Source organism: Euprymna scolopes, chromosome 45, assembly GCF_053919585.1.
Source record: "Euprymna scolopes isolate OS-2025 chromosome 45, ASM5391958v1, whole genome shotgun sequence".
In the NCBI taxonomy this organism is placed as follows: domain Eukaryota; kingdom Metazoa; phylum Mollusca; class Cephalopoda; order Sepiida; family Sepiolidae; genus Euprymna; species Euprymna scolopes.
Genome location: NC_136526.1, coordinates 46,973,887 through 46,985,186, shown reverse-complemented (window position 1 = coordinate 46,985,186; position 11,300 = coordinate 46,973,887). Strand labels below are relative to the sequence as shown.

At 33.6% G+C, this 11,300-nt stretch overlaps 1 protein-coding gene across 2 annotated transcripts in view; it reads left to right on the top strand.

The window, feature by feature from the left end:
• Positions 1–4,244: 4,244 nt before the first annotated feature.
• Positions 4,245–11,300, top strand: part of LOC145269526 (uncharacterized) — an 18,280-nt gene continuing 11,224 nt past the window's right edge. For both annotated transcript variants that reach the window (XM_080125281.1, XM_080125279.1), the window contains exon 1: positions 4,245–4,539. The gene's annotated coding sequence lies outside the window, so the exon portion shown is untranslated. The remainder of the gene's footprint in view (positions 4,540–11,300) is intronic.

Sequence of the window (11,300 nt, the reverse complement as noted above, 5' to 3'; positions counted from 1 at the left end):
CAAAGACGAAGACGAAATCAGTTGGACTTGTTTTCGAAAATTTTTAAACAATATTCAAAATCGCGACCAAGTAATATTTAAAGCAAAAACATCGGAAAATGAAGGTTTTATTAATTTAACTACTTGTTGGCAACAATTTTAAATGTGATATTAGTTCAAAACAGACCCGAATACATTTAAAAATCAACTTTTGGCAAATGTGTATTTTAGCGGCGTAAATTATTTGACAGACAAAAATTTATAAAAATTATTTATTTTTATATAAAGCACATTATTAGAAACTAAGGCTGAAATAAAATCCGAAAAAATTTAATTTTTATCATTTTTTCAACATTTTTTTATTAGACTAAATGTAGGACAACGGAGGCCGTCATCTTGTTTGGAAATTTTGGCCTTTCTAAGGCTTGTCAGATTGGCCTATTTGAGGCCAAATTTGGCCTTTTTTACACGTTTGCGTGGAACCATGGTCCATGCAAAAGCGTAGAAACGGTTTAATTTGGCCTCAAAAAGGCCAATCTGGCAATCCTTACAAAGACCAAATTTTCAAAACGTTGGCGGCATCTATTGTTGTAGGCTAAGAATAAATGTTGAAAAAATAATGAAAATTAGTTTTTTTTTTTTTTTCGGATTTTATTTCAGCCTTAAGGTCTAATAATGTGTATTTAAATATTTATAAAAAGCATCAAAAACTACGCAACACAGAAAAATGAACGACATTTTGTTGTTTTTGAAAACTTTGTTATTTCAAATGTCTGCTTAAAAATTCTTCCGCGATGTGACAAGTCACCTTACTACGCCCGTCCATACGCGAACGCATCATGTAAGAATAGCATAAACGATGGCGGTGAGTTGGCACAAAATAGTGCGAGCGTTCAGGGGGTTAATACCATGCAAACGGTAAATTTGCGATGGGTTTGAATATCAGATTCGTTGTCACCGACCCCGAAAACCTATGCAAAAACAAATTTTATTGGTTGGTGTTCTGTTGTAGTTAAAGTAAACATTTACCAAATCCTGTTACAATAATTACGTCAGTTTCATTAAGCAATCAAATATGTATAGCTCCTAAATATGTCCCAGGATTTCACGCATATTTTGGTTTATGTAAACTACAAAGGGGCCAATATATATATATATATATATATATATATATATATATATATATATATATCGGGTTTTTTATATTCAAAAGTAATGGACTAATGAATTCAACGAGGTTGTTAGATAGTGCTCAATAAAAAGAGCTGATAATACTTGTTTATTGTTATATAAACATGCTCACATCCCGCTGCTACAAATAGCCACTTGTTTCAATCAAACAACAGATATCATCAGGCAGCGACTTGACTATTCAAAAGTTCAATGAATAACCATTAATAACGTTATTCATTGAACTTTTGAATAGTCAAGTCGCTGCCTGATGTTATCTGTTGTTTGATTGAAACAAGTGGCTATTTGTAGCAGCGGGATGTGAGCATGTTTATATAACAATAAACAAGTAATATATATATATATATATATATATATATATATATATATATATAAAATAAAAATATTACATTTTTGGATTTTACCGGCATTACCTTTTACCTGACTATCCACTCACGTGAAATCACCTTTTTCTTCAGTATATTCCTTTTGCTTCACTTTTTGTTATCAAGTAAGATCTTTGACTTACATGCAGTTTGATCAAATACTTTTATATCCAAAATCCGATGCCGCATTTTGCTAATTCTGATGTGACTTAATATATATACGATGGGTACTTAAAGAAAAACTTTTATTTTGTACCTATTTGTCTCGGAATTAAGATTGTATATTTAAAAAAAAAAAAACATAAAAATTGATCAAGTAGTTTTTTTCTTTCTTTTTTTTTTACGAAAAAACAAATTTGTCGGGTTTTACAGATAAGTGACACGACACACGAGGCCATGTTTGTCTAGAGAACTTAATAAGGGAAGGTAATCAGTGATTGTTTTGACAGTTTTCACGTGCATTTGGGTTGTCTGCACTTGTCCACCGATTCGTTGATTTTACTTTGGCACTTGTACAGTTTAGTCAAGACCTCAACAAAACAGACCAAACTTTGATTTTCTTGAAGAAAACAAAAACTTGATAAAATTACGTATTTGAAAAGAAAAAAAAATCACAGTTTGCATTATTATACACATAGATTCGAAAAAGTTGTCAAAAAAACAAGTAACTGTTATCAAAGGCTAGATAAGTTACTTTACTACCTAACGGGATAATTTTTCAGTGCTTTTATTTAATGTAACATGTTTATTCAGCTCGAAAAACATAGTGTTTAGCGATGTTTTTGAAAATTACAAATGGCGCCAGACTCTCTGTTGAACACTGTAAGTTTGGGAAAAGGAGTTAAAAATAAAAACACTATACAAAATACTGTTAAAAAAGCACCGAATATATGTCAGCTTTGGTAACATATACTGAGCAAGTTTCTAACAGTATTTTGTATAGGTTTTTATTTTAACCCCTTTCCCCAAACTTACCGTGTTCAACAGAGAGTCTGGCGCCATTTGTAATTTTCAAATACATCGATAAACACTCTATGTTTTTCGAGCTGAATGAACATTTTACATTAAATAAAAGTACTACAAAATTATCCAGTTAGGCAGCAAAGTAACTTTTAGGAAATGGAGTTAATGCTTTTCGGGCACTCCCTAATAAAATAAATATTTCAACAGAAGCTACTGAATAAACGAACAAACAACTTCGTAAAACTTGCAAAGAAAAGGTTTATTGAAGTAAGGCGAGATACCATTAGGATATAGCTGGGATATAACTCGTCTGCCTTGCCCGGTAGTTATTCCCAAGTGGGGACAGTCGATACCGATGTAGGCAGAGAAAGAGAGTGAGGAAATAGGTCAGCTCTCTTTGACGTCTCGCTGGAAAAAGGGAGAGTTTTCTTGTCCGGGACGGAAGCAGATATAGTTCCTTAAGCGGGTAAGGAAGATCCTGCGCTATGCCTCTGATTGGTCAGTATGTGGCATATCGCACAGTCAGGGGAGGCACTGACTCACAAGAAAAGAGTTCTATTTGTTTCTGCTACAAACTTATGTTGCCTTTGATAACATTTATTTGTTATATATTTGTTGTTAGACAACTTTTTCGAATCTATGTGTACAGTAATACAAACCCGAGTTTCATCTTCGTCCTGTGACGGGTGCGTATATCGTACAGACATGCTGCCATATGCCAATCTGAAAATGCACCAAAAAGGATCTACATGATAAAAATTTCATAATTTTTGAATATCTGAGGTGCCTTAAATAAGTTTCCAGACTTTCGTATGGACACTTTTATTGATAGTACACATATGAAACTCTAGTCCCCTTTCGAAGTAATCTCCTCCGGCTGCAATGCACTTCTGGTACCGTTCCAACAACTGGAAAGCCCCATGGAAGTCCTCTTGTGTGAGCATGACCCTCGTCGCAGCCTCTTTCCCCTCCTCAATTGTCTCATAACGACAGTCTCTAAGGTTTTCCTTGAGCTTAGGGAATGAACAAAAGTCACGGTTGGCAAGGTCTGAACTGCCAGATCTAAATTGATCAGCTCGACCATCTTCCTGCTGTCATGACAACGTCTTTTATTTTGATCTTCTCTGAGCACCCTTCGGACAAACCTTGGTCAAGTCTTTTGCATCAAATATCGATTCCTCGTGAATAATTGCATGTGCAGTTACCACACTGACATCAAACTTGACACTTATTGTCTTTATAGACACACGATAGTCCTTATCCATGAAATTCTTTATTTGGCCAATCAACTCTGGTGTTCCAACTTCCTTACTCCTCCCACATCTCTCATCACCCCTCATAGACTCCATGCCTTCCTTGAATCTCTTATGCCACGCAAAAACTGATGTTCTATTCATGCGAGATGGTCCAAAAGCAGTCTGAAGCATTCCATACATTTCTGTGGTATTTTTCTATCAAGTTTAAAACATAATTTTATTGCATATCGTTCTTCCAAAGTGTCCTCACGTCCAGATTGCATTCTTGAAATTCACCAGCTGTGACAATCAGGCTTTAGTAGGGTGTATTCCAATTCCTGCTGTGGCTGGTCGTTTGAACTCGAACTCATAAAAAAAATTGGTTACTTATCTCATAAGATGTATAGCAATAACATACTGCATTTTCAAGAGTCTACGACAATTTTAAATGCCTGTACGAAAAAAAGCGGGGAACTTATTTAACGCCGTCGCATCTATTGCTGTTTTCGAGATGATAATTAAGAAATACTGCTTTTACTTAAAAGGACACACTTAACTGTAGTCTAATTGTAAACAAAAACCAAATATTAAAAGAAATGAATAATATTTTCCTTTTTAATTGTCAAATGATCGACATTATCACGAAATGTCTTCGTTTGATCTACGTTTTTTTTTTTTTTCTGCGAACCTACATTCGCAATCGCCATGTTGAATTTGCACATATACCGGTTTTAACTCGAACGATAAGATATTTAACTTTTTAATCTTGTCATAGTCATTTCTTATAATTTGATTATAAAAAATACGTAAGTATTGAATTTCTTTGTTTTACGATTGTTTTTATAAAGGTATACTGTGAATTTCCTCAAAATATTTTATTCAAAAGTCAAAACAAAATGTCCGAGACGAATGTATTAAAAAAAGATGGGGGGGGTAATTATAATAAATATTTAAGGAGAGGATTAATCGGGTTTGTATTACTGTACACATAGATTCGAAAAAGTTGTCAAAAAACAAATATATAACAAATAAATGTTATCAAAGGCAAGATAAGTTACTTTTCTACCAAACTGGATATATATTTTTCGTGTTTTTATTCAATGTAACATGTTTATTCAGCTCGAAAACTATACAGTGTTTACCGATGTATTGGAACATTCAAGATGGCGTCTGATTCTCTCTTTAACACGGTAAGTTTTGGAAAAGGTGTTATAAATAAAAAACCGGATAAAATACTGTTAAAAACTCGCTCAATATATGTTACCGTGACATAGGTTGACATATATTCGGCGGGGTTTTAATAGTATTTTGTATAGTTTTTTATTTATAACACCTTTTCCCAAACTTACGGTGTTAAATAGGGTATGAGACGCCATCTTGAATTTTCGAATACATCGGTAAACACTGTATGTTTTTCGAGCTGAATAAATATGTTACATTGAATAAAAACACAAAAAATATATCCAGTCTGGCAGAAAAGTAACTTATCTTGCCTTTGATAACATTTATTTGTTATATATTTGTTTTTTGACAACTTTTTCGAATCTATGTGTACAGTAATACAAACCCCAAATTAGGCACAAGGCCGTTTTTTAATGTGGAGAGAGGGGGGAAGGGAAAAGGGGACCAGCTCCCGACAGGTGGGAAATAGGAGCTGGATAGTGAGAGCCTGCTGGTATGTAGGGTTGTCCCTACATGAACCAGAAGATTGCCACAAGGGTAATGGTTTTTGATTGTTGCAGCATCTGCCGGAACAGATACTATACTTTGATCTTGGCTTGAAGGCCACAAGGGTACTTATACAGTTTAATCAAGACATTAAAAAGTGAAAATATTGAAAAAAAATGTTCTGTACGTACGCGTTATGAAATGAAGTTCTCCGAAAAAAAAGTTTCACTTAATTTTTTATTTTTTTATTTTTTTTACACAGTGATCACCACTTATCAAGGCCCGGAAGCCACTCAGGGATAAGGGTTATTGCAAGTACATTACGTTAGTGTGGAGATTTGATGAAGTGTTTACTTAAGGGGGCGGTTCATTAGGAATTTCACTTAATTTGATCTAGTTGTTTTTTCTACTGAGAAAAATCCAATTTTAATGAGATCACTCTATCGTTGCCATTTGTCTGTTTATGGACGACGAGGATGCGGGTGCCTTTAAACGAAAAATTGATTAACAAAAAAACTGATTTAAATAAAACAGAGAAACTCTGCAAAATAAGTGAAAAAAAACCCCTAAAATATTTATCTACGTATATTTTTCTGCCCATGTTTTAAAAATAATCTCGTCAAATTTTGACAAATTAAAGCTTTGATTGGAGTTATTTCCACTGGCGCTCCCTTTTCGTAAGCGAAAAAAAAAAAAAAAAAAAGATGGCCGTTATCCAATCGATCTCATTAAAATTGGATTTTCCTCAATAAAAAAAAAATCTGCTTGATCAAATTAAGTGATTTTTTTTTTTTTTTGTATGAAAACATTATTCCATAACAAGTACGTAAAATATAATTTTATTTTTCAATGTTTTAATTTTTTTAATGCCTTGATAAAACTGTACAAGTACCAATAAGAGTTTCCCACACTCTTTATTTGTGCCTAAATCAAAACGCAGATTCCATGAACAAAGCTTCTTTCTTAGAACTGCACGCCTGTGGAACTCTGTTCCGTCTGCCTGCTTCCCATCGGAACAAAGCTTCTTTCTTAGAACTGCACGCCTGTGGAACTCTGTTCCGTCTGCCTGCTTCCCATCGGACTACAACTTGGATGTCTTCAAGTCCAACGTTAACAAATTCCTAATGAACCGCCTCCTTAAGTAAACACTTCATCAAATCTCCACACTAACGTAATGTACTTGCAATAACCCTTATCCCTGAGTGGCTTCCGGGCCTTGATAAGTGGTGATCACAGTGTAAAAAAAAAAAAAAAATGTAGCAATACAGACGCATAGATGATCCTAAGTGTGACCATACTGGTATCAGGTGAAAAAAAAGATTGAGTATACGCCATTGACGGCTGTCTGTGCTTCACACAGCATTTCTTGAGAATCTGCTGAATTATATTGAATTATATTGGAATGAAAAGATGGGCCACCATCGTTGCTCAGTGTTTCTAGGATGACATATGTATGGAATAGTTTCCAACAAAGAAATATTACTTTTGAGGTGACGGCATGATTGGTTTTAGATTATACAAAATTATCCAACCAGTCGAGAAATGGTTGCATAAAAAAAGGGAAGAGGACATTTCATAGAGCTTCTTTTGGTTGTTGTTTAATTCATGAAGCACTCATTCATTGTCTGCACAGACAAGATATGCAATGTGGCTAAGATAAAAAAAAGGTCCATCACTATCTGCCAGAAGGGCCAATCTGAGGACCGGGGTTAATATGATTGGTTTACAGGGTTGACTTGAGGCAATGCTTGTGCATATGAGGCAAATGGTTCTGAAGTTGGGTATAAGTGCATTCATACCAGGCTAATATACGAAGTCATTGGCTTTCTTTCTTGCCAACGGCACTCTGTCGAAATGAGTGCAGATAGAGTAGTAGTTTTACTCTGAAAGATTCAAGAATCACAATTCTCTCGCCTATTAGTGCTGTCTAAGTATTGAATCAATGGTGTACCTTCCAGAGGTCAGAGGTTTTCAATTAAGATTTTGGGTTTGAATGGAAATCCTTTTTGTATCGTGCTGATGTATATTGTGTAACAGATCATTTCTGCTTGATGCATCTATGTGATCTTGATTATGTAACACAGGTTATTTCTGTCTTATAGACATAGGTGATCCCCTGATATGATCATATCATTATCCCTATAATCAGTCATTATCTCGTGGCTTGCTATCCCTTCCAAATTCTACATAGGTCAGACTAGCAATACTTTCAAGCATAGATAGAAAAGTTCCTTCATGAATCCAAAATATAGTGATAAGACAGCATTGGCTGCATATGACAGTGAACTAATAGGAAAAAACTTAACACCAATTGTTAACTGGGAAATCCTGCAAAAAAAACAACAACAAAAAAAAACAGAACTTATCAGTCACTTAATTCCCCTTGTTTTTTTTGTTTTTTTTGCTTAAATGAAAAACTCTTTATCACTAAATTTAAAGATAAGATAAACTCCTAAATAAAAAACAAGAAATATCAATAAATTGTACGCTTTACAAATCACACCTCCTTAATCATTTGCATACTCCTCCTCTTTAGGTTACTATCAAACACACCTCTGGCTTTTTGGCCTTTTTGGTCAAGATCAAAGTGTAGTATCTGTTCTTCAGATGCTGCACTTCCATTTCTTGTTCTCTTTTGGTGGAGGAGGAGTCCTTCACGATTGAGACAATTTTTTATTTTTGTACCTTTTCTCCATGTTAAAAAACGACCCTGATGTCTAACTCTGTCCCGTGAGGAGGCATAGTAAATAGGTACTATCAAACACACCTCTAAGACTACATATACTAAGATTCCACAAAAAATGCACCTTTATACTTTAATCTCCACAAAATTAAATATTGACTAATTTCATCACTACACCATCTTTGTCAGCACCATTCCAGAAAATCATTTCATAAGACTATACCCATTACTTCCAAGTAATTGCTCTACATACTCTAAATATTTATCTATTTCTCTCAATTCATCCACTGAAATTTTAGCACTTGGCATATACATGTATGCTATTGTTATTGTCAATTTCAAAATTTATTTTGTATCGCTATCCTTGATTAAAGTTCATCCTGTGCACACAGTTGTTCACTATTTCTCTCCTACCATTTAATAGATGTTGGGGTTCTTTAAAGAATAGGATAGTAAATTTTTCATTTAGGCATAATCTACATGGATCTCTAGGTCCCTACATGTACTTTCTTGTTTTACTGTTTTCCATTCAACTTTCGGTGAGCGTCCACTTTCTTTGAGTTCCCAGTATTAGTTTGCTCGTGCTGTTTCATTCTGTGTGTTTTTGTTTTTGAACGTACTTTTATGGGCATAATACCTGGTTTTGAAATCTAAGGAGGCCATACCTACGTAATATTTCTTGTTATTCGGTTTTCTTTTGCAAATATTGTGTCTTGGTAAACTATGCTTTTGGTTAGATGTTTATTTTGACATGGGCAGAGTGTGCAGGATCTACAGTTGCAGTTATCATGTTCATTATTAGTATTTTTATTTTTATTTCTATTAGATTTGTTGTTGTTTGATTTATTATCATTATTATTTTTATTATCATTATTATTATCATTATTATTATCATTATTATTATTATCATCATCATCATTATTATTATTATTATAATTATTATTATTATCATTATCATTATTATTATTATCATTATTATTATTATTATCATTATTATTATCATTTCTACTAGTTACATTTTTGTCCTTTGTGATAGGTTTATTTTTGTCATGATGTTCACTTTTTTATTTATTTTGTTATTATTGTTTTCATTGCTCTTAGTTGATATTCTCTTATGTGCTTTAATTATCATCTATAAATCTTTGCAGCAGCTGTATGATAACTTTAGGTTATTTTTATTGAAGATTTTGTGCAGGGGATTGGTGATGTGAAAGTTCTTTTCGATGAGGTCTAGAAATTTCTTGACAAGTTTTGTTTTTTAAAATTTGATTCTATGGCAGCGTATACCAGATTATATTTTTCTTTCTTCTATTTTAAAATTGATAATAACAATAGAAAATAAATAAATTAAAAAATAAAATCAAATAAACATATATATTTATAAATAAGTTTCTCTCTCTCTCTCTCTCTCTCTCTATATATATATATATATATATATATATGGTGACTGCCACTTCTTTACAGAAGATGGCCAACCCTCACGATACGATGGCGTGAGTGAGTCCGCATATGATTCCACATAGCCCCACCCGGCCTGCACAGTTTGCCGCATATTCTGCAGGATAACCTTGTTGGTGACCGGTCCCCTCCCAGTTCATGTCCCGCGTGCGTAGTTCCATGACTCTTGAGGCCTGCTTTTGACAGGCACACCCTGCCGCATATCCCGCACGAGTACACAGGGTCGAGATCAAAGTCCTCTGTATCCTCTCGCTTTCGTAAGGCTCGCTTTATAGTGGCGTGTTCAACTCTCAAAACCTCAAAATTCTCACATCCCGCGTAGACCTAGCGCCTCCAACTTTCCCGGTCTTCAGCTATCTCTTCCCACCTTGTTATTTATATATATATATATATATATATATATATATATATATATATATATATATATATATATATATAGGGTGTCTTAAAAGAAGCTGAATTGATCAAATATAAGATGGAACAACAGAAGAAACAAATCAGTGAAAAAAATATTTTAGAGCAGCTGAATGACGGTAATGAAGACATCAGAGGTCGTTACACCACTGAGGTACTTTTGGTTGAATATCATAGAGTGGTACTTTTGGTTGAATTCAAATTTCAAATCCCTCCGCTTCTTTTGGGACACCCTGTATATATATATATACATATATATAGATATATATATATATATATTTGTAGTCATCGACATACAGTCCTGTTTCGTTGTATCACAACTCATCAGTGCCACTAGACTAGCATCTCTCCCTAGCCAAGGATTGAACCTAGAACCGTCGTGTTGACATTCGGCAGTTCTCCCACTCAACCATGGAGGCGATGCCCGTATATATATATATATATATATATATATATATATATATATATATATATATATATATATATATATATATGAAACTAACATAATATCCAAAATATAGACTAAAAAACTAAATAGCATATATAATTACACCTAGACTGAAAGTAGGTCAGCTTACTACAACAAAAAGATATCTAACCTTCCCATAAACACACAAACGGAAAGAGTGAACCGGAGGACAAGTGTGCCTGTGTCTTGTAAGTGCCCACCCATTGGCTGATTAGGGTGGGCACAGTGACAACTAAGAAGCTGATTAGTTTAATAGAAAATTCAATAACTGCGCGTACATATATAAACACGCGATAACTACAACTTTTAACGTAAGCCTGACGAATTCTAATGAGTATGAAATGCGGAATATTCTGTGTAGCTTAATTGCCATATATATTTTCATAACTTACTCCTTAACTCTATCTATGTATTGAGCACTGTTGAAGTAAATACTGAAAATTTACGCATAAAATTATATCTTCATGTATTAATTCATACGATTAAATGAATTAATCATATATAGATATATATATATATATAACTATTTCATTTATTCACATAAATTTACTATACGAAAGTATAGATTTATGCGTAAACTTTAAGTATTTACTTCAAAAGTGCTCAATACGTAGGTAGAGCTAGTTAGTAATTTATAAAATATATATGGCGATTAAGCTACACTGAATATTCTGCGTTTCATCCAACTATAGGATTCGTCAGGCTTATGCGCATAAGCCTGACGAATCCTATAGTTGGATGAAACGCAGAATATTCAGTGTAGCTTAATCGCCATATATATTTTATAAATTACTATATATATATATATATATATATATATATATATATATATATATATGATGGCAGAAATTAAGATGGGGGCTTTTTAAGCACAG